Here is a 23,026-nt window from a genome sequence, read left to right on the forward strand (position 1 = left end):
TAGGCTCTGGAACCCTCTCCCCAGTGAGATTAGATCAGTGCCCTCCCTCCTGGCCTTTAGAAAGAAAACAAAGATGTGGTTGTGGGGCCAAGTCTTTGGCCAGTAAAATAATGTAGTGCAAAGAATAATTAGGAAATACGTGTAATGACAATTGGAACAATTTTTGGATCACGTGATTTCAGTATTTATACTAGATGTTTTTAATGCTTTGTCTTAATGTTTAAATGTTGTTTATGCCTTATGTTTGATGGTTTTAATGATTTTAATTTATAGTTATACTAGCTGTACCCCCCACGCGTTGCTGTGGCCAACCTTCCCTCCCTCTTTCTCTCCTTCTTTCCCTCCTTCCTTCGCCCCCTCTTTCCTTCTTTTCCTTTTTCTCTTTCCTTCTCTCCTTCCTTCCTTCTCTACCTCTTTCCTTCTCCCTTTTTCTTTTCCTTCCTCTTTCTCTCCTTTCCTCCTTCTCTACCTCTTTCCTTCCTTCCTTCGCTTTTTGCTTCCATCCTTCCTTCTCTCTTTATTCTTTCCTTCCCTCCTTCCTTCCTTTACTTTTTTCTTTCCTTCTCTCCTTCCTTTCTTCTCTACCTCTTTCTTTCCCCTTTTTCTTTTTCTTCCTCTATCTCTCCTTTTTTCCTTCTCTACCTCTTTCCTTCCTTCACTGTTTGCTTCCATCCTTCCTTCTCTCTTTCCTTCTCTCTTTCCCTCCCTCTTTCTCTTCTTTCTTTGTTTCTTTCTTTCTCCCCTTCCTTCCCTTTTTTTTCCTGTATCATCATTTAGCTTTTCCTCATTTAGCTTTTTTGGGTTTTTAAGTTTTTTCCGCTGTTTTTTGGGGAGGGGGTTGGTTATGAGTGATGGTCACTCTTTGGTCTGTTAGGGGTATAGTGTCCAAATTTCGTATCAATTCGTCCAGTGCTTTTTGAGTTATGTTAATCCCAGAAACGAACATTACATTTTTATTTATATAGATGTTGATGTTTAGTTATTATGATTTTTTTTCTTTCCTTTCATGTATGTTGGCATTGAATGTTGCCATTATTATGTTGAAAATCACCTTGAGTCCCTCCCAGGGGTGAGAAAGGCAGTATATAAATATAGTAAATAAATAAGTGTACAAGTGGAAGAATGTAACTGGAAAGCAATCTTGTCATCGTTGTCGTTCCCTGCCCCAACACAAATCTGCTCCCATCATTCCCTTTCCCCAAATGCTACTCATTTAGACTTTTGTTATATAAATAACAATGCTCAACAAACTAGCCAACTTTACATGCTGAAGTTGGAAGAAGTACTGCAATAAGTACTGTATATATAACTTAAAATACAGAGAAGGAGAAAGTGTCTATTTAACTTTTCTTTCTCCCACATCATGCAAAGACAGGAACAGTACAGGGAAATAAATCAAACATGGGGATAACTAAGCCAAATTTAAGCAAATAAGATTTCACTGGCAGACCTAAGCTAAGTTCTCACTCATTATAAAATACTGGGGTTCTAAAGTGCTTGACTTGGGTTGGACTGTGTCATAGAACAGGTTTTCAAAACCTGTGAGAGAAAATAGAGTAGGTTAATTTCCAGTTTGACACTCCATTGTTCTTTCAGAGCAATGATGTCAGTCTCATGTTTAAACATGCCCAACTTAATGCTGCTCCACTTTCCCAAGAAAGAGACACCCTCCTCCCTCCCTCCCTTTCTCCTCCCTTGTGTTCTTAACATGGTGACGCATTCAGGCACATAGTACTTGAAGGAAGTTATGCTGGCTGCCTGTCAAAATATATTGCACTGAGCCTTTGTTTTTGCTGCGTTATTGATAGTAGTTTTAAATCTCATGGCGTCATTTAACCTGAATATCTAGAATTTTAGGTGAAATTAAGGCAGCGTGACTTGTCTATGTCACGCATAAAACAACTGACTTGAATTAACAGTTCATCTCCAGAGATGTCCCTGCTTTGCTATCCATTTTGATTTTGCTACTTCGGGCAAGGCCTGCAGGAAAGCATGGAGCCCCTTCCACACAGCCACATATCCCAGAATATCAAGGCAGAAAAATCCCACAATATTTACTTTGAACTGGGTTATCTGAGTCCACACTCAGATAATGTGGGATTTTCTTCCTTGATATTCTAGGATATAAAGCTGTGTGGACGGGGCTCCAGTAATCAGAAGATGTTTACTTCTTGGAAAGAGAGCAATGACCAATCTTGATAAAACAGTGAAGAGTAGAGACATCACACTGGCAACGAAGATCCGCATAGTCAAAGAAATGGTATTCCCCATAGTAACCTACAGATGTGAGAGCTGGACCATAGGAAAGGCTGAGCGAAGGAAGATAGATGCTTTTAAACTGTGTTGCTGGAGGAAAGTTCTGAGAGTGCCTTGGACTGCGAGAAGATCCAACCAGTCCATACTTCAGGAAATAAAGCTTGACTGCTCATTGGAGGGAAGGATAGTAGAGGCCAAGATGAAGTACTTTGGCCACATCATGAGAAAGAAAGGAAAGCAGGCACAATTGGTGGGGACGAAGGGGAGGGCCTTCTCGGTGGTGCCCCCCTGACTCTGGAACTCACTTCCCAGGGACATCAGACATGCCCCAACTCTGGCAGTCTTTAGGAGGAGCCTGAAAACATAGTTGCTCCAGTGTGCCTTCCCAGAATAAGAAAAACTCTCAGCAATATGCTCTCAAAAATGCACTTTACCATTGATTTAGGACTGACTGCGTTCCCTCACTTCTCTCTGAAAATGTTCATGTCACGTCAGCATTATTTTAATTTTAATCTATTACATTTGGCCCGGTCATTGGTTTTTTAAATGCTTGTATGTCACTGTTGATTGTTTATTGCTTATTTTGTTTATGTTGTTTATATGAATTGTATTGTATTGATTGTTTTATTTGATGTTTAGTTTATTGATGTATTGTGGGCTCGGCCTCATGTAAGCCGCACTGAGTCCCTTGGGGAGATGGTAGCGGGGTACAAATAAAGTTTATTATTATTTTATTATTATTATAAAGCTTAGAGAAGACAATGATGCTGGGGGAAATGGAAGGAAAAAGGAAGAGGGTTTGACTAAGGACAAGATGGATGGATGGTATCCTTGAAGTGACTGCCTTGATTCTGAAGGAGCTGGGGGTGGTGACAGCTAACAGGGAGCTCTGGCATGGGCTGGTCCAGGAGGTCACGAAGAGTCAGAAGTGACTGAATGAATAAGCAACAACAAAAGGCTGTGTGGAAGGGCCTAGGATCTTTCCACGCAGCCATATAACCCAGAATATCAAGGCAGATGATCCACAATATCTGCTTTGAACTGGATTATCTGAGTCCACACTGACATATAATCCAGTTTAATGTAGATTTTATACAACTATTTTGAAGGGGCCTCAGCTTCCAGTGAGCACTGGAAAGGGAGATAAAACTCTAATGTTTGTCCTTAGGGAACAAGGGAAAGCAAGGGGAAATCAGAGCTTTATTTAATGATACCAAGCTTACACTTTTCAAAGGGAGATCAGAACCTGACCTGACTTGGCCTTTTGCTTTGAGGAAACTGCATATGTATTGTTCTTCCATTTCCTTCCTTGGATAAGGCCACCTTTCTCTTATTCTCAAGGTATCTGAGGGCCCTTCCACTCAGCCATATATCCCAAAATATCAAGGCAGAAAATCTCACAATATCTGCTTTGAACTGGATTATCTGAGTCCACACTACCACATATGTTGCACAGAGCATGTTTTAGCCAAGTTTTAGCCAAGTCCCATGCAAAACACACACAGGCAAGAGGAAAAAAGGAACAAAAAACTTTACGCTTATCAGCAGAGGCATAAACTTGCAGTGTTGCATACAAAATCAAACAGTGCAATAAACTTACACAGTCCTTGTAAGTAATACAGAACAAGCCTTCTTCATTTTCATTCAAATGAAGAAGCATAAACCTTGAGTAAATAGCTATTTCACTATGACAAAGAGCATCACTGTTAGAACATAGCAGCATTGCAGCTTATTGCTTCTCCTCAGAGTAGTGTATTACTTCTCCAAACTGTATTCTAAAATCCATAGTTATATCCCACCGGGTGTGGCCCAAACATGCTACCTGACCTACACTACCAGCTGCACATAATTAACATCATAAGATTTTTCTTTAACACACACTTGATCCTGCGACAACCTACTGTAACAACATATTCCAATTCAAAGCAGATAATGTGGGGTTTTTTTTCCAGCTGTGTGGAACCGCCCAGAGTGACAAAGAGCTGCGTTGTTCTTGATTTGATTCAACAACTTCTGGATCCAAAGTCAGCATAGAAAGTGACCCACCTCAGGGATTCTGGGAGTTGTAGTCCAAAGCTCTGTTCTAGTTGCTTTCACATGTCCATCACACAGCCTGTCAAGGGTGCACAACCGTTTTTGACTGTAGTCTCACCTATTGAGGGCAAAAGAAAACATAATATCAGGAAAGAGTAGGGCCACAACCTGTACTAAGCACAGCAAACACAACATCACTGTTCAAAGTATGCACAAAATTGAGAAAACAGTTGACAGTTTTGTAGCATTTCAATTCAGCATCAGTCTCAACCCATCACTGATGCACCAGTTCAAAAGGCCCACTGGGTGATCAAGTCCAGACAGGTATGTAACCACTAAGGCGTTCTGACATATAATAAAAGGACACCACAATAAAAACAGACAGACAGTGCCAACAGTTCTGATGGACAAAGAATGAAGGAAAGGCACACTAAATGAAAGCTAGCCAAGCAAATGTGTCTTTCAAACAGTACTTGAAAGCTAAACATGATGGAAACTTTCTAATCTCAGGAGGAGGCAGAACATTGCAAATGTAAAGCTACTGGGACTCAAAACGACAGCAAGAAGATTCAATTACCTTTGAAGTAAACAAGCATTGAAAATAATCTGTCAGACTCACCTGCACCTCATCTGCCCCTGTTATTTCTAAAATTTCAAACACATAAGTTTGGAATAAGTCATGCAGGGGAAGAGTACATCACCCCTCTCCATGTGCTCATGCCATGCTGAATACATCTGATGTTTATATCAAATCTGTAATAACCATCCCAATCTTGATTTTAAATTGAATGATAAGTATGACACCATTTGGCCAAAGTTGAATTTGATCCCCAAGTTAATTTGATGGAGAAATGCTGATTAAAAGAGGGGTTTTTTTTTTGGGGGGGGGGGTGCAATTTCTATGGAATATATGGGCAGAAAAATATGATTTTTAATTTAAACCAATTATTAATAAATAACAATAATAGTATAAATATGGTAAATGAATAAATAAAATAAACCAAGTGTTGGTGATTAATTTCCATCATTTCCCATTTTGCAAGATCCATTTAATCTATCTTCATTTAGTCAAATGGAAATGCTTACAATACTTATTACAATTTAGATCTAGCCATGCAGTTTGTAGTACTTCTAAGACTTTTTAAACTTTAGAAACACTTATTGAGGCTGATCAATTAGTTAAGCTAATCACAGATGGATAGGTAAGTAGATAGATAAATAGATTTGTATTATCCATATAAATATGACATGCAAGTTTCGCACCAGGAATGGAATAGAGAACATGAATGAACAATCTTATTGTATTTATTCATTTACACTACTTATATTCCATCCTTCTCACCCCAAAGGCGACTCAGGGTGGATCACAGAACACATATACAGCAAACATTCAATGCCAATTATAAAATGACAAAACAGACAACAGATAGAGGATATCGCTAGGTTTTTTCTCATCATTCGGAATATTTTGTAGGCTGTGCTCAGTTCCAGCCACAAGGGGGTGCTGTTGCTACACCTTCTTGTCGAAGAGCTTTCTTTGTTAATAAACTTTCCTCCAAAACGCCATGCCGAAAATATCTTCGCACTTTATGCAATTCCCATTCATCTACTCAACATTGCTGTTTTCGATTCGCTAAGTGGGCAAGGGAGCTGGGCTTAAGGTCAGGAGCTCACCCTGACCCGGCTTTCAACTGTCAACCTTTCAGTTGGCAAGATTTACTGCAGCTGCAGCTGGCAAGTAACCTGCTGTGCTAAAGCCAGTCCAATCTTGACCAATCAATCTAAATAAATAAAAATGTAATGTTTGTTTGTGGGTGTAATATAACTCAAAAACCACGGAACAAATTGACACCAAATTTGGACACAAGACGCCTGTCAGGCCAATGAGTGACCATCACTTATAAAAACACAAACACAGCAGAAAACACATAAAAAGCCAAAAAATAAAATTAAGTATTGGGAGTGATCCTGGACTCATTGCTAAGCCTGGAACCCCAGGTCTCGGTGGTGGCCGGGAGAGCTTTTGCACAAGTAAAACTTGTGCGCCAGCTGTGCCCGTTCCTTGGGAAGTCTGATCTGGCCACGGTGGTCCACGCTCTTGTTACATCCCGAACAGATTACTGCAACACGATCTACGTAGGGTTGCCTTTGAAGACTGTTCGGAAACTTCAATTAGTCCAACGGGCGGCGGCTAGATTATTCACCAGAGCATCATACAGGGAGCATACCAGCCCCCTGTTATGTCAGCTCCACTGGCTCCGGTCCAGTTCCGAGTACAATTAAAAGTGCTGGTTTTGACCTACAAAACCCTATACGGCTACGGCCCAGCGTACCTGTCCGAATGTATCTCCTTCTACGTCCCACCTCGGAGTTTAAGATCTTCTGGGGAGGCCCTGCTCTTGGCCCCACCTTTATCACAAGTGAGACTGGTGGGGACGAGGGACAGGGCCTTCTCGGTGGTGGCCGCTCGCCTGTGGAATGCACTCCCCGGGGAAATTAGGTCATCAACATCCCTCCTCTCTTTCAGAAGGAAGTTAAAAACCTGGATATGGGACCAGGCTTTCGGGTAAGCTGGCAGATGGATAAAAGACAATGACGACCAGAGTAGGAAAGAACAATGACAATGCTGGATGGATTATGGATTTTTGAACTGGCAAACATTGACCACAAGATGATTTTATTGCTGCTATTGTATTAATTTGATTGTTTTAACTAGTTATAACTGTTGTCATTATATTGTATTTTGTATACTGTATTTTGTGAACTGTTGGGCATCGAATTGTGCCTATTGTAAGCTGCCCTGAGTCTCCCCTAGGGGGTTGAGAAGGGTGGGGTAGAAGCACTCCAAATAAATTACATTACAACGTATGTGCATTATCACATACATACACATACATACACACAAACAAAACACATATACACAGACTGGGCCACAGCAACACATGGCAACACAACATCTTTTTAATAAATACATTTAAATAAGCTGATTGTTGGAGCTGTCAACACTCCCAGGTGAAATCCTGACAGTGTTATAGCTGAATATGAGCCACGTTCAACACCAGGGTATAAGAAGTCATAGAAATCTTGGATGGGATGCTGTTGTGAGAGTTTCAGACTTCCCAATATATGAAAATATGTTTGAAGGATTGCTTCTTCAAACATATTTTCAAATATATCGCTATAACTGAAGAAGCTTGCTAGGTGTTTCTTTTTTGGGAGGAAGAAGATCTGGAGATTATCTTATAATTACAAAACACACAAATCTCTATGGTTCTTTTAGGAGCCCCCAATGGCACAATGGGTTAAACGTTGTGCTGGCAGGATTGCTGACCGAAAGGTTGGTGGTTCGAACCCAGGGATCTGTCATCTCAAGCTTCTCATGTGAGGACATGAGAGAAGCCTCTCACGGGATGGTAAAACATCTGGCCATTCTCCGAGGAATGTCTTTGCAGACAGCCAATTCTCTCACACCAGAAGCAACTTGCAGTTTCTCAAGTCACTCCTGACATGAAAAAGCTACCCATTTGTAGGGCAATAATATGATGGTGGTGACAGGAAAAACAAGCTCCAGAGCTGACAAATGGAATGATTTTATAGCCGAATGACTCCACTTATCTTCAGGTCGACTCACAGTTATGTCATTAAATGTATCGTTAGGCTTGTTTGCAATCTGCCAACATTCAATTCCCAGATTACACAGAGGAAAAAGATTGCAAAACAGAAAACATGCATTAATTTGTATCCAATGAGCACACAGTGAATGATTGAAGGCCAAGACAAGTACAAAGTTCAAGTTCTAATGAAAGAAAATATAACCCTGTAGGTTAGCATGATAGAGTTGGCCAAAGGTTACTTTCAGGTGGACTGGGAGAAGTGTTACCAAACAAAATACAGAGAACTAGACTCTCTCTTTAACAAAAAATGTAATGTAGTAGTTCAAGAACGGGGAAGCTTAGCTATTACTGGGAAAAGAATTGATGAAATTTGTTTTACGGAGTTCTCCATGAAGACTGTACATAAGCAATGGAGACACAAAGAAGAAACAAGAGGAGGATGCAACAATGGCAAACACCAATGAAAAGCTTCTCATACCCAAATCAGTTATTGGTATTTAAAATGTCATGGATTCTATTTGTTTGCTGACTTGCTTCTGCATGACTTAACATATTTCCATCTGGTTCCGGAATCATATGCAGCTAATAATAATAATAATAATAATAATAATAATAATAATAATAATATTTTTTTGTTTATAACCCGCCACCATCTCCCCAAAGGGGACTCAGAGCAGCTAACATGAGGCCAAGCCCAAAATAATACAACACAATAAACACACAATAACAAAATACATCATAACATCTCCTATGCTTTCTATGGAGCCAGGGGAATACCAACATCTTGCCTCCACCTTCCTCCCTCTCCATTACTGCCCTGCGACTACTTCCTCTTGGTTTATCATACTCTCCCTTGGTACCTCACCCTCCAGCAGTGATAGTATCATTTGCCTGCCTTTTATTTAAAGCAGCATTGGTCATCTTATGGAATCACCATGCCTTTAGGTAACAGATGGGCAGAAGCATAACTTGAGTCTAGGAGGTTCAACAGTGGGGCAAGGGAGGTAAGCCTGGCACAAGTTTAAGGTAGAGCAAAATAGGGAGATACAAGGGAAGGGAAAAATATGAAAGTTTGAGATTGGGCTAAGGAAAGAATAGAGGCATGGGAAATGCAGTGGCCTGAGTGGAGAAAGCACAAGAAAATGTGGCAGCAAAAGTTGAAGCAATGGGGAAAGGGGCGCTGAGAGGTACATGGTGGAATGCAAGGAATAAGGGAAGGTGGTATGGCAAAGGAGTGTGGCGAGGAAAGGAGAAGGAGGGGAATTTGGAGAGAGGTGAACTGGTAACATAAAAATGGAGGAAATATGTATAGTGAAGATTCAGTGCGAGACTAGGGAAGGAAAGTGTGACACACAGAAGAAGAAAAAGGAGAAGAAGAAGAGGAGGAGGAGGAGGAAGAGGAGGAGGAGGAAGAGGAGGAGAAAACTGGCAAAAGAAGGCACTCCATGGTTAGTTTCTGGCAAAAACTGAGAGCCAAATTGACAAAGAAAAAACATGGCTGTGGCTCACAAATGGAACTTTGAAAAAGGAGACGGAGGGCCTGATTCTGGCAGCCCAAGAACAAGCCATTAGAACCAATACCATCAAACCCAGAATTGAAAAGTCGACAACAGATCCCAAATGTAGACTCTGCAAGGAAGCAGATGAAACAATAGATCACATCCTGAGCTGCTACAAGAAGATCGCGCAGACAGACTACAAGCAGAGGCACAACACCGTTGTTCAGATGATTCATTGGAACTTGTGCCACAAACACCATCTGCCTGCAACAAAGAACTGGTGGGATCACAAGCCAGAAAAAGTTACAGAGAATGAACACACCAAACTCTTCTGGGACTTCCGGATTCAGACAGACAGAGTTTTGGAGCATAATACTCCTGACCTCACAATCGTGTTAAAAAACGAAGTATGGATCGTCGATGTCGCAATCCCAGGTGACAGCAGGATTGCAGAGAAACAACTAGAAAAGCTAACAGAATATGAAGATTTAAAAATCGAATTGCAAAGACTCTGGCACAAACCAGTAAAGGTGGTTCCAGTGGTGATCGGCTCACTGGGTGCAGTGCCTAAAGACCTTGGCTTGCACTTAAATACAATCGGCGCTGACAAAATTACCATCTGCCAGCTGCAGAAGGCCACCTTACTGGGATTTGCACGCATTATTCGCCGATACATCACACTGTCCTAGACACTTGGGAAGTGTCCGACGTGTGATCCAATACAACAGCCAGCAGAGTGTCTGCTGTGGACTCATCTTGTTGTGTTTCAAATAATAATAAAACTTTATTTGTATACCCTGCCAACCATCTCCCCAAGGGAACTCGGGGCGGCTTACAAGGGACAAGCTCAAAATTACAAGTAAAACACAACAGATTTAAAACATCAGATAAAATGAAAACACTCACAATTATAAACAACATCCAAACAATATGGCTGAGAAAAAGAACATAGCTGGAGTACAAACTCACTGAGTGCAATACATTCTGGCAGGAGTGCAAGAAAAGTGCAACAATCAAATGGGGAGGGCTGGAAATACTGTCAACAACATATTGAGATCGACCGGTGAAAGTGCTGAGCGTAAAGTAGGAAACAGGAAAATTATTGGTGGGCTGCTTAATCAAAAGCACGCCGGAACATCCAGGTTTTTAGTTGACTTCAGAAAGAGGACAAGGTAGAAGCCTGTCTGATCTCCGTAGGGAGGGAGTTCCAGAGCCAGGAGGCCACCACCGAGAAGGCCCTCTCCCTCGTCCCCACCAACCGTGCTTGAGACGGCGGCAGGGGGGGACGGGGAGAGAAAGCAGTGCCTCCTCAGAAGATCTCAAGGTACGTACTGGTTCATAGGGGAAGATGCGAAGATAAGCAGGTCCCGAACCGTTTAGCATAGTAGCAGCATAGGAAGGGAAACAAGGCAGCAAAAGCAGGGATATCACAGAACAGTGGTGTGGTTCATTTAATCATGTCATTCACAGTCTGAGGTGGTCTAATGGGTAAGCTGTCTTTTCATTTCTCTTCCTGAGGAAGAAAGGAAATCAGCACCATGACTCTCTCGACAAAGCTATTCCACACATAGTGCTGGAGGGTGACTGGGTTAGTAATGGAATTGCAAGGATTGGGGGGGGGGGGGTGATGGTGACTTATTTCCCTGGGGTATCATTTTTTTCAATGTGCATCTACACATAGGTTTTGTTGCTTTATGATCTTCTCTTGGGTTACTGTATTGCTTTACAAACTTTTGGCTGCATACAACAAGCTGAATTTTGGTAGGATACAGTAGGCATAAAGTACAAGGGGAGAGAAACTACATAATTTAGAGCACTTGAGTCAGCTGGGTAAATAGATTTGGGATAACACTTGGGGAGATTCAACCCAACTGGCTATGTCAGGATAGAGTCTGAAGACATGAGCTAAACAAATTTGTAGAGTGGTTAAGCCATGGTAGTTCTGTGCACAAGATCAGAGGTCACTGAATAGGGCTGCCACATCAGCAGTAGTTCCCTGCTGAAATTCCAGAGCACAAGCATAGGTAAGATATGTGATTTTAATGCTTTTGTATGTGTGTGGTCTAATATAATAAATAATAATAATAATAAAACTTTATTTATACCCCGCTACCATCTCCCCAAGGGACTCGATGCGGCTTACATGAGGCCAAGCCCACAATACATCAGCAAAAAACAACAACAACAGTAATACAAAACAATAAAATAAAACTCCTAAACAAAAAATAGGCAGTAAACTTCAACAATAACACAATAACATTTAAAAACCTATGGCTGGGCCAAATGTAATAATTAAAATTTTAAAAATAATGCTGAGCAAGACCAGGTGAAATATAACTAGGATAGAATTTCGGAAAAGAATGGAGCGTACAGACAGTCCTAGATCACTAATAAAGTGCAATTATGGACATATTGCTGGGAGTTTCCTTATTCTGGAAAGGCACACTGGAACAACCACATTTTCAGGCTCCTCCTAAAGATTGCCAAAGTTGGGGCATGCCTGATGTCCTTGGGGAGTGAGCTCCAGAGTCGAGGGGCCACCACCGAGAAGGCCCTCTCCCTTGTCCCCACCAATCGCACCTGCGATGGAGGTGGGAGCGCGAGCAGGGCTTCTCCAGATGATCGAAGAGATCGTGTGGGTTCGTACACAGAAATGCAGTCACGCAGGTAGGCAGGTCCCAAACCGTTTAGGGCTTTGTAGGTAAGAACCTGCACCTTGAATTGGGACTGAAAATGAACGGCAGCCAATGGAGCTCCTTAATGTTTCGGCATTGAATGTTTGCCGTTTATATGTTGTGCTCCACCCTGTCCCCTTCGAGATGAGAAGGGCGGAATAAAAATGCTTTAAATAAATAAATAAGGTTTTATGATGTATTAGGGCATACAACAGTGTTGAGTGATTTCAGCTACTGCAAGAACCATGAGTTCAGAAGCCTGTTGTGTCTAGCTGATCCAGAAGGCCAAATCAGACAAAGACAGGGTGGAATGCAAAACTACAGGTTTATTTTCAGTGGCCAAAGAGGATGTCAGCAAAGAAAGCACTCCAAAGTACTAACATACTGCAACTGTGAATACAGGACATTTTAATTTTATTTCACGGCTATTCAAGAAATCCATGCCATCTCCTGAATGGTTAAACAACAGTCCAGTTAGGATCTGCATCTAGAGTGGCTCAGGATTCCGTCAGACGTCTTTGCCAATTCACTGTTCATATGGTGGGAATGTCAATAAAGTGTCAATGGATCATTTGAAATGTCGGTCCATTTAATGGTCCGCCTCTGAAAGGGGTGTGATCCCAAAGGAATGTGATGTGGCAATATGTAATGAGTCCCTGGTAGGTTTAATGGGTTAGCTCTGCTTAATAGAATAGGGTTAGTCCAGTGAACACAATGGGGATGATGATGCCCATCTCAATTGGTGAAGCTGGCTTGAGGCGTTGCCGCTGGATCTTTCCCACAAATACCCTAGATCTTATCAATGGGAGCAGGAAACAGACCCAGGGAGATCTGATGGTACATCAATTGATTAACTCCCCCCCCCCTCCAATCTCCCAGTCCATAGTGAGGGGATTAAAGAAATTAAGGCAGAGGTTTTGAGTGTGACTAGACAACAATCCAGAAATGATTTTCCACAAAAAAGTTAATGTAAGTAAATACGTGGCTTGCTAGGTTTTATGGAGCTGCAATTTCTATTTCATATAATTTTATATATTTCGCAATTTGGGAATTCCATTTTTGATACCAATAGCAATTTTAGAATGGTGGATAGTTTTTAAGCTGGTGGGTGTTTGCTGTAGATATGCCCATCAGCCTCATGGGCATATCTACAGCAAACACAGGAGAGGGCCTTCTCAGTGGCTGCTCCCAGGCCCTGGAACTCAAGCATTCCCTGGCTCAGTCTTAAAAACTTCCTTATTCAAAAGCCTGTCTGAATAGAAAAGTTTTAACCTGCCATTGGAGGGCCAGCAGGTGAGGGGCTATTCTGGCTTTCCTAGTCAGGGAGTTCCGGAATCAAGGAGTAGCCATTGAGAAGGTTCCACCAATTGTGCTCGCGATGGAGGTAGGACGGAGAAAATTGCCTCTCATGAGAATTTCAGGGCTTGGGCAGGTTAAAACAGGGAGATACAATCTGACAAATAGCTTGGACCTGAGTCATGTAGGGCTTCATAACCAGCATTCTGAATTCTGCCCAGAACCAGACTGGCAGCCAATGGAGCTGTTGCAACAGGGAAATTATAAGACACTTAAAGAAAGAAGGAAACCAAAAGGAACATTTGACCTAACCACAAGTAGTATAGTTTGCTTGAGACATGGAGATGGGGAGGGGAATAGGTCATTAAATACTTTTTTTATAATCTATACATTTATTGTAAAAAAAAAATAGGTTGAGCACACAAAATGGTTTACATGAGTGGCCATTATAGTGAAACCTTTACTTTCTGATAGTTCAATGGACGCAAACTTTGCTTCATGCACATTATTAAAATACTGTGTATAAAATTACCTTCAGGCTATGTGTATAAAGTGTCTATTAAACATGGATGAATTTCATGTTTAGATTTGGGTTCCATTGCAAGATACTTCATTATTTACATATATGCAAATATTGTCATTCCAAAATGTGAATCATAGAATCATAGAGTTGGAAGAGACCTCATGGCTGCCATTCATTTACTGGACCCAATTCAAGGTGCAGGTTCTTAACTACAAAGCCCTGAACGGTTTGGGACCCGCCTACCTGCGTGACCGCATCTCCATATATGAACCCACACGATCCCTCCAATCATCCGGAGAGGCCCTGCTCTCGATCCCACCAGCATCGCAGGCGCGATTGGTGGGGACGAGAGAGAGGGCCTTTTCGGTGGTGGCCCCTCGACTCTGGAACTCACTCCCTAAAGACATCAGACAGGCCCCAACTCTGGCAGTCTTCAGGAGGAGCTTGAAGATCTTGCTGTTCCAGTGTGCCTTCCCGGAATAATGATCCCATAGCACTTTGTCCTCCAAAGCACTTTACATTTCTTTAGGTCTGCTCGTATGCCCTTCCACAAACACCATTATCACTTTTTTGTCCATGTCCCAGCATTACTTCCAATTTTAACCTTACATTTGGACTTCCACTGTTTTTAACTGTGTATTGTCTTATTGATAATGTTGTATATTTTATTGTCTATGTTTTTTTATTGCTTGTATTGCTGTTTTATTGCTTGTATTGTTGTATTTGGGCTCGGCCTCATGTAAGCTGCACCGAGTCCCTTGGGGAGATGGTAGCGGGGTACAAATAAAGTGTTGTTGTTATCATCATCATCATCATCATCATCATCATGATGGGACATCCAGTCCAACCCCATATCAAGAAGCAGCAAAATTGCATTCAAAGCACTCCTGATAGATGGCCATCTACCCTCTGCTTAAAAACCTCCAAAGAATGAGCCTCCACGACACTCCGGAGCAGAGAATTCCACTGCTGAACAGCATTCTGAACCCCACCAATAACAGAATTGGGGCAAACTTCCCACACAGAACCCCCATGACCAACAGAAAATACTTAAGGCCATCCAGTCCAGCTCCCTTTACCAGGGCAAGAAAATGTAATCAAAGCCCTCCTGACAAAGAGCCATCCAGCCATAGATATAGATAGGCATATATGATTCACACACAGAGAGCTATCATATCATAGATTTGAAAGGGACCCATAAAGAAGGACAATGATATGTTGCATGTTCCAGAGTAGGCAAACCAGACAATCTCCACATCAACACTGACAAAGAAACAACAAGAAATACTGTTTACCCACAAGCATAAAGAAATTACATATATTAGAAACCAACACTTTCTCATTACTTTATTTTCCAGATCACCAGACTGGGCCACAGCAACGCGTGGCAGGGGACAGCTAGTACAAAATAAAGTTCTCAATCTATGAAGAGGAAGGAATTTCACTTTAATTTGTATATCAACAAATGCAAAATCATAATGCTGTTTTTATAGCTCTGTAACTATTATAGTCTGTAATAGTCAGAAAAAAATGTTTCTGTGTATGAAAGTCAGCAGAAACGAATCCTTACTGATACAAGCAATAAGCACTTTCACGAATGCTCTGTTGGCTGGCTAATTTGACAAGCCCTTTGGACAAGATTTGTGGCAAGACGGTTTTGGCAAGGACTGTATCTAGTGACTCATGCCATAACCTACCATTGTGAACCTCAGCTGCTCTGTAATCAAGAAACGACACATGGGGGAGGAGTACGGACGAAAACAGACATAATACGTGTTAAGAAAGAAAGTATCCTCCCTAACTCATTACAGACTTAAAAGGGGGACAATTCATTGTGGTAACTAATTTCCATTTTTATGCCTTTTATTTCTTCAATCCCATTTCAGTTATTAAAAAAAAACCTAAAAGAACATTTTGCAGAGAGACAAAATGGAAGCTTGCCAGCCTGTTCGGAGCCAACTCTGAATAGGTCACCCTTGGCTCAGCAACAAACCACAAATGGAGCACAAGGAAAACACCAACTTTGTTCTCTCACACATGCTTCCAGCCTCATTTCTCTCTGCTCTTTCCTCAAAAAGTGGACCTGCTACAGCCATTGAGGAGCAAGTATACAGAGAGCCCAAAACTATCTTAACTAGGGAATTCTAACAACAGTTACCAATACGCCACTACTGCTAAACAAAGTACTGTCAAGAATGGCTGAAAAGCAAAAACATACTTCAGCATCTAAATCTCCCCCCTTACTATAGTACTTTAAATACTGGAGGGGTCTGGTAGAAAATGACAGAGAATGGTGGGACTTGCAACCCACCCATATCCGTGTGCATTTTGTAATGGGAGAATTCATAAAATTCACAAACAAACAATGATATTTTCTAATGTTTATTCTTTCCAAAAGACCTAACCCAGGCATTGCCGGGTACCTAAGTTAGTCTATAATAAAAATTTGTATGTATGTTGTTTGTATGGATCGTCCAAGATGGCCCCCTCTTCCAGAGATCTGGACCACACTTGGCACACAGACCCACCATGACTAATTTAAATATTGGCAGACTTTGGGGGGACTTACAGCCCACCCATATCTTTGTGCATTTTCTAATAGGATCATTCGTACAATCCAAAAACAAACAATGATTTTTCCAAACGTTTCTCTTTACCAAATTACCTAATTCATTGGGTTTTGGTGGGCACTCACTGAGGAATTATGGGAGTTGTAGTTTACTCTACATCCAAAGAGTATGTGAACCACACCAATGATGGGTCTTGAACCAAACTTGGCAAACATAACCAACATGATGAACTTTAAATACTGGTGCAGTTTGGGGGTAATGACAGATGATGATTGGAACTGTAGTTTATCCACATCTCTATGCATTTCCTTCATGGGACCATTCATAAAATCCAAACACAATGACCTTTGCAAATAAATAGCATTACAAATTACCAAATATCTAACCCAGACATCGTTGGGTAGGTACCTAAGCTGGTCTATATAATAAAAGTGAATGTATATATGTAAGCGACAATGTCCTTTTTCCTATTGGCTTCTACTTCCAGAAATCACCGTGACCCCCACCAATGATGGATCTGGACGAAACTTGGCACACAGAACCCCATGACCAACAGAAAATACTTAGGGGGCTTGGGGGACTGACCCACCTAGGTGGGAGTTGTAGTTCACCCTGCATCCAGAGAACATTCTGAACTCCACCAATGATGGATCTGGTCCACACTTGGTACACAGAACTCCCATGATCAACAGAAAATATTGGAAGGGTTTGGGAGGATTAACCTGGCATGATGTGAGTTGTAGTCCACCTACATCCTTATACATGTTCTTAATGAGACATTCATAAAATCCCAAAACAATGACTCTTTCAAATAAATAGTGTTACAAATTACCAAATACCTAACCCGGACATTGCTGGGTAACAAAGCTAGTCTTTTATATTTCACACGTTTCATTGTGAGCATCACACAAAATCTATAAGTCAACAGATAAAAAGTGGACTTGCAAAAAAAAAATACATGAAACACTGAGCAGAGATGATCCACTGGTTAAGAATGTCTTTCCCCTTCTAAACTGTTCGTCTTCTAAGGAGGAATCAACCCCCAATGTTAGGAACCAACACTAATGTTTTGTACTGATATGCAGGACATATGGGAGGGAAAGTATGCTTGCCATGAATGCAATTGATATATAACCTTTTAACAAAAGTCTCCATGTCCATTTATAAAATCCACTCAGGAACAAGTAGTCGTCAGTGACCTGGCTACCAAAACATTTGCTACCAAATTAGGCTACCAAAACATTTGCAGAAGAGGAATTGCTTTGTTTACTTCTAAATCCATTCAAGGGGCAATAATTCAATGACCACCACAAAACAAGGGGATTCTGCTGTTGTGTACATTTTTACGTAACAATAGCTTAAGTCAAAACTTAAACTATTAAGTCAAATCAAGAAAAAGTGTGTACATACACTCACTGAAAAAGTGTTCACACATGAAGTCATCAGCAGTGTTAGCTATCCACAGCTCAAGAAAGATGAGGAACTCTACCAGAAGCTTTTCCTCCACAAAGAAATGTACTTTTTCAAAGAAATAGATAGGCTATCTCTCTAAAAGTAAGAGGAACGATTAGAGCAACACATCTGATTCTATGCTACTAAAACATTTTATTCAATTCCTATGTCTTCTCAATGCAAGGGGATCTTGTAGCTCCTTTGAGACTGATGTTGAATTCACAGCCACTCCCAGAAGTATCATTCAATCATGGCTACAGCCAACCTGTTTCTAAACTCAAAACTGAGTTAGTCTCATCCAATGGCTAACAACTGTGAGAGTCAGGGTCCGAATCCTCACTCAGCGATGGAAACCCACTGATTGACTTTGGGTAAGTCACACCCTCTCAAGCAAAGAACAAATCTTAGCAAGAAAACTCCATGACATATTTGCCTTACGGTCACTATGACTTGAAGGTGCACAACGTCACAAAAGGATCAAGGTGTGATTCAGAATCTCCCCTCAGCCATCTGCTCACTAAACAGTCTTAGGTAAGTTGGAATGAATTTTCATGATTTGTTTGCACGTCACAGAGGATATGCCCAGGAAATAATGACCTTGAGGGATTGTTAGTAAGAGCTAATTCAAAAGTTTTAAAACCAGAGTTTAGTTTTCCTAATTTCTTTAACTTGCATATAAACACTTTTTTTTAAAAAAAAGAATATCTTTGTTGCAGTGATTACTTCAACTCTGAGATGTTCTATCAGTATCCATCTGCTTAACCGCTCATGGTGATGGAAAACACCATAAATCTTTAGAAAAGAAGTATGAAAGATCAGGACCATGGCTGACATATTACACTCACAGACCTGACAGCAGACGGTTGAAAGAAATACTATGATGCAGGACTATTCATCTCCGAAATTTGTCATTTACTACGACTCTAAATTTGCTGCTTTATCACCTGGGAGCGATTTTTATTTGCTCCAAGCAATCAAGCAAGTCTAGTTGTAATTTAGGAACTTACCAGGAAACAGACAGTAAAGGGAGCAAGCACATTATAATTGCTGCCATTTAATTTTGAATTAAACTATCTGGGATAACTTCGGTGGCGCCTGAGATGTCACACCAGTGGTTTTGGTTGCTGCATTATTCAGATGTTTAAATTAGTTAGTTTATAAGCATCTTAATAACAACAAAGTGATTAGCAAATGCTGGAATTGATTTGCCCAAAGCAAAACCTGCAAGAATAAATGTGTCCTTTACAAATCAGTTATCAGTTTAGTGGATTGTAAGAACTATTGTGAAAGTTATTTCTCTTGATTTCAGTCAAATACCGCACAAAATCATGTCTGTCATTTTTTTCAGCATGAAAGTTAATTTAAGGCCCAGTAATGCCATTACTTTTCTGCCAACCTAGCAGTTCGAAAACATGCAAATGTGAGATCAATAAGTACCGCTCTGGCGGGAAGGTAATGGCGCTCCATGCAGTCATGCCGGCCACATGACCTTGGAGGTGTCTACAGACAACGCCGGCTCTTTGGCTTAGAAATTGAGATGAGCACCACAACCGAGTCAGACACGACTGGACTTAATGTCAGGTGAAAACCTTTACCTTAATGCCATTACTTGCACAAATAACTGGCTGGAATCTTGTACTCAAAGAACGTTCATTAGTGGATGCCAGAAAGAGATTGTAGTACCATGCCATAGGACTTTGTCCTGGGCCCTTATTTTCCAGTAGTGTTAGAGTGATAAGGGGATGGAAGAAATCATTTTCAGCTATGTAAGTGACAGACCCACTAGGAGAGATAGTTAACACTTTGTGGGACAGGAAGATACTTCAAAATTACCTCGAGAAAATGGAAAACTGGGGTTTTTATACTTTAGAATAAAAAAAAGGTAATGCATTTACAGCACTAAACTTCCAAGTCACAAGATGCAAAGTTTCATCTTTTCCTGCAAAGAGTCCAGTGTTGTCTAGACTAGGGCAATGCTTTTTAAGCAGTGGATCTCAACCCCAAATAGGCTCCCCTTAGCTTAGCCCAATGCTGGTATCACAAAAAAAAATTGGCAACAGTAAAAGTTCTCTGAATCTTTTCCAGGAATCTGTTAGCAACAATGTGCAAGAATGCTTCAGCTGTACTCCACACAAAAGGAAAACTAATCTATTTAGCAAGCTTTGTAAATACACATTTATTATCAGTAAATGTTTGATTTTCATGCCTATTTTATATACCTATACATGTAGAAAAATTCTCAAACAGAAAAAAGTAGTGAGTGGAAAAAGTTTAAGAAGCCCTGGTTTAGACTCTACTTTCCCTTTCTGGATGCTATATTTTAAGAAATATGTTGACAAACTGGAACAGGTTCAGTGGAGGGAAGCAAAGATGGCTGGGTAGAGAAAATAAGTCCCATGAGAAAAGTCTGAAGGAAATTCACACATTTAGACTAGAGCACTCAAAACTGGAGAGACTCAGAGTAGTGTAGTGCTTTGAGCACTGGAGCTTGACCCTGGAGACCAGGGTTCAAATTCCCACTCACTTTTTGGTTTTACTATTAGATTGTATATAATATGACATACTCTCTTGTCTAAGATATTGTAAAAAAAATGAGTTGATAAACTCATAAATATAAATAAAAATTAAAAATAAACAAATTCCCACTCAGCCATTAAAACTCACTGGGTGATGTTGAGCAAGTCACACACTCTCTGTATCAAAGGAGTGTAAAAACAACTCCCATCTGAACAAATTCTGTGAAGAAAATCCGGTGACAAGTTCACCTTAGGATCACCATATGTCAGCAATGACTTGAAGGCACACAACAACCAAACCACCAAGATTGGCAGTAGGATAGAGTGTATGATAGAACTCTCAAAACACCCTAAGTAGGATGCTCCATAGAAGAAAAGGTAATATTTTCTCTGTTGTCCTGGAAGGAGACATTAGATCTACAGATCAAGACAAAGTAAACTCATATATGTCTACTCAGAAGTAAGTCCCTCTGAACTCAATGTGGTTTACTACCAATAAAGCATGTATAGAATTGCCACCTAAGTCAAAGGAGAGTACATTTCAACTGAACATAAGAAAAAATGTTCCTGGTGATTAATATGGTGGTGGGAATGTTGTTGGGGAGGGTGTTCCTAGCTGGAAGTCTCTAAGCCACCTGTCCAGAATGCTCTAGCTCTGGATTTTCTACCATTCCTTAGTAGAAGAATGGTAGAAGGTGCCTATCAACTCTAGAAGTGTAGAAGGCCCCTATCAACTCTATGAAATCTGGTCATTTGCTCCCGTAAAACCATCTCCTGACTTAACAATTATTGGAACTGGATTTAAACATGTGCACTTGTGAGCTCTTCACTCCTCTTTGCTCCTGTGCTGATGACCTCCTTCTAGTTCTTGTGGTCACTACTAGACTGGAATAAAAGTTATATGCCAAAGATTTGAACCAAGACACAATCAGAGCTCTGAAAGTGTACCTTATTTAGCAACTTATAAGTGTACCTTATTCAGCAACCTATTCAGCAACTCAGTGTGGCTACAGCGAGGTCATGGGAGTTATAGTATAAGAAGAAAACATTTCAAAACCTGGACTACATCACATTGAAATCCAATACTCTACATTGGGCTCTATGTTTTCAATACTACAGCATTACATATGTCAACATAACTTTCGGTCATATTTATAGGCACCACATCACTTAGTATTTATTCTAAGTAGTAATAACATAGGGTTGTGTGAGTTTTCCAGACTGTATGGACATGTTCCAGAAACATTCTCTCCTGACATTTCGCCCACATCTATGGCAGGCATCCTCAGAGGTTGTGAGGTCTGATGGAAACCAGGCAAGTGAGGTTTATATCTCTGTGGAATGTCCAGGGTGGGAGAAAGAACTCTTGTCAGTTTGAGGGAAGTGTGAATGTTGCAATTAGCCATGTTGATGGTCTTGTAGCTTCAAAGCCTGGCTGGTTGCTGCTGGGGGGAGCCTTTGCTGGAAGGTGCTAGCTGACCCTGATTAATTCTTGTCTGGAATTCCCCTGTTTTTTTTTTTTAGTGTTGCTCTTTATTTACTATCCTGATTTTAGAGTTTTTAAATACAAGTATTTAATTTTGTTTATTTTCATGGTTTCCTTCCTCCTTTCTGTTGAAATTGTTCACATGCTTGTGGACACAGAGAAGCCACTGATTAAATAAACCCCATTTGTCTAGTTTCCAACAAATCTCACAACCTCTAAGGATGCCTGTTATAGATGTGAGCGAAACGTCAAGAGAGAATGCATCTGGAACATGGCCATACAGCCTGGAAAATTCACAGCAACCCAGTGATTCCGGCCATGAAAGCCTTTGACAACACAGTAATAACATAATTCAATATTATACTGTTTGATCAACATATTAACAACCTAAAATTTAAATCCACTCTTTCCAAGTATCTGTATATGTTTGCAGTTCTCGAATAAACAATTCCTTCTTTTAAAGGTTTAGTAGTGTTTTGAACTACTTCACACTCCTCAAAGTGAACCATTTCCACAGTTAATTTCCTTAATTCACAATTTATGCAAGTTCACAAGTACATTTTTCTTGGTAAGAGTCTGTTATGAAATAGAATACTGGAAAGATTAGAGACCTGATCATACCAACACATCAATGAGGTCTACTGAAATCAGTAGAGTAATATGCTAAACAATTATTTTAGATTGAGAAATCAAACTTTAAATAGCTCCACAGTCTTACATTAAATAAAACAAATTAGGGCTATAATCAAAACTCTTGCTTGTGGGTTGTTTCATGCAATAGATTTCTGACCTATATCTCAAAACGTAATAGGCCAAGGTAGTTCTTCCTCCACCAAAACTATTTCCTGTAGAGAGCCCTGCAAATGTTTTCAAACCAACAATCAATTCTATAACAACAACAGAAAAGAAAACAAACTTCATGCAGTACTATCAATCAGAATTTTCCACAATATTTCTTTTTGTTTGGTATACAGCAACACTGAATCTTCTAAAAAGCTTTCTACTCTTCCTTAATGAAACCAGACATAGGCACTGCTTTTCAATTATTCAAAATTCTACTAGATTACAGAGAAAGAACAGTGGCCAGAACCATGAATGTTCTGTA

General features: G+C 40.5%; 1 protein-coding gene across 1 annotated transcript in view; it reads right to left on the reverse strand.

Moving 5' to 3' along the window:
* The window catches only part of DUSP16 (dual specificity phosphatase 16), a 46,642-nt gene that overhangs the window by 17,829 nt on the left and 5,787 nt on the right, over positions 1-23,026 (reverse strand). The window contains exon 2 of the mRNA XM_067468933.1: positions 4,303-4,408. The gene's annotated coding sequence lies outside the window, so the exon portion shown is untranslated. The remainder of the gene's footprint in view (positions 1-4,302; positions 4,409-23,026) is intronic.

This window comes from Anolis sagrei, chromosome 5 (assembly GCF_037176765.1).
Source record: "Anolis sagrei isolate rAnoSag1 chromosome 5, rAnoSag1.mat, whole genome shotgun sequence".
In the NCBI taxonomy this organism is placed as follows: domain Eukaryota; kingdom Metazoa; phylum Chordata; class Lepidosauria; order Squamata; family Dactyloidae; genus Anolis; species Anolis sagrei.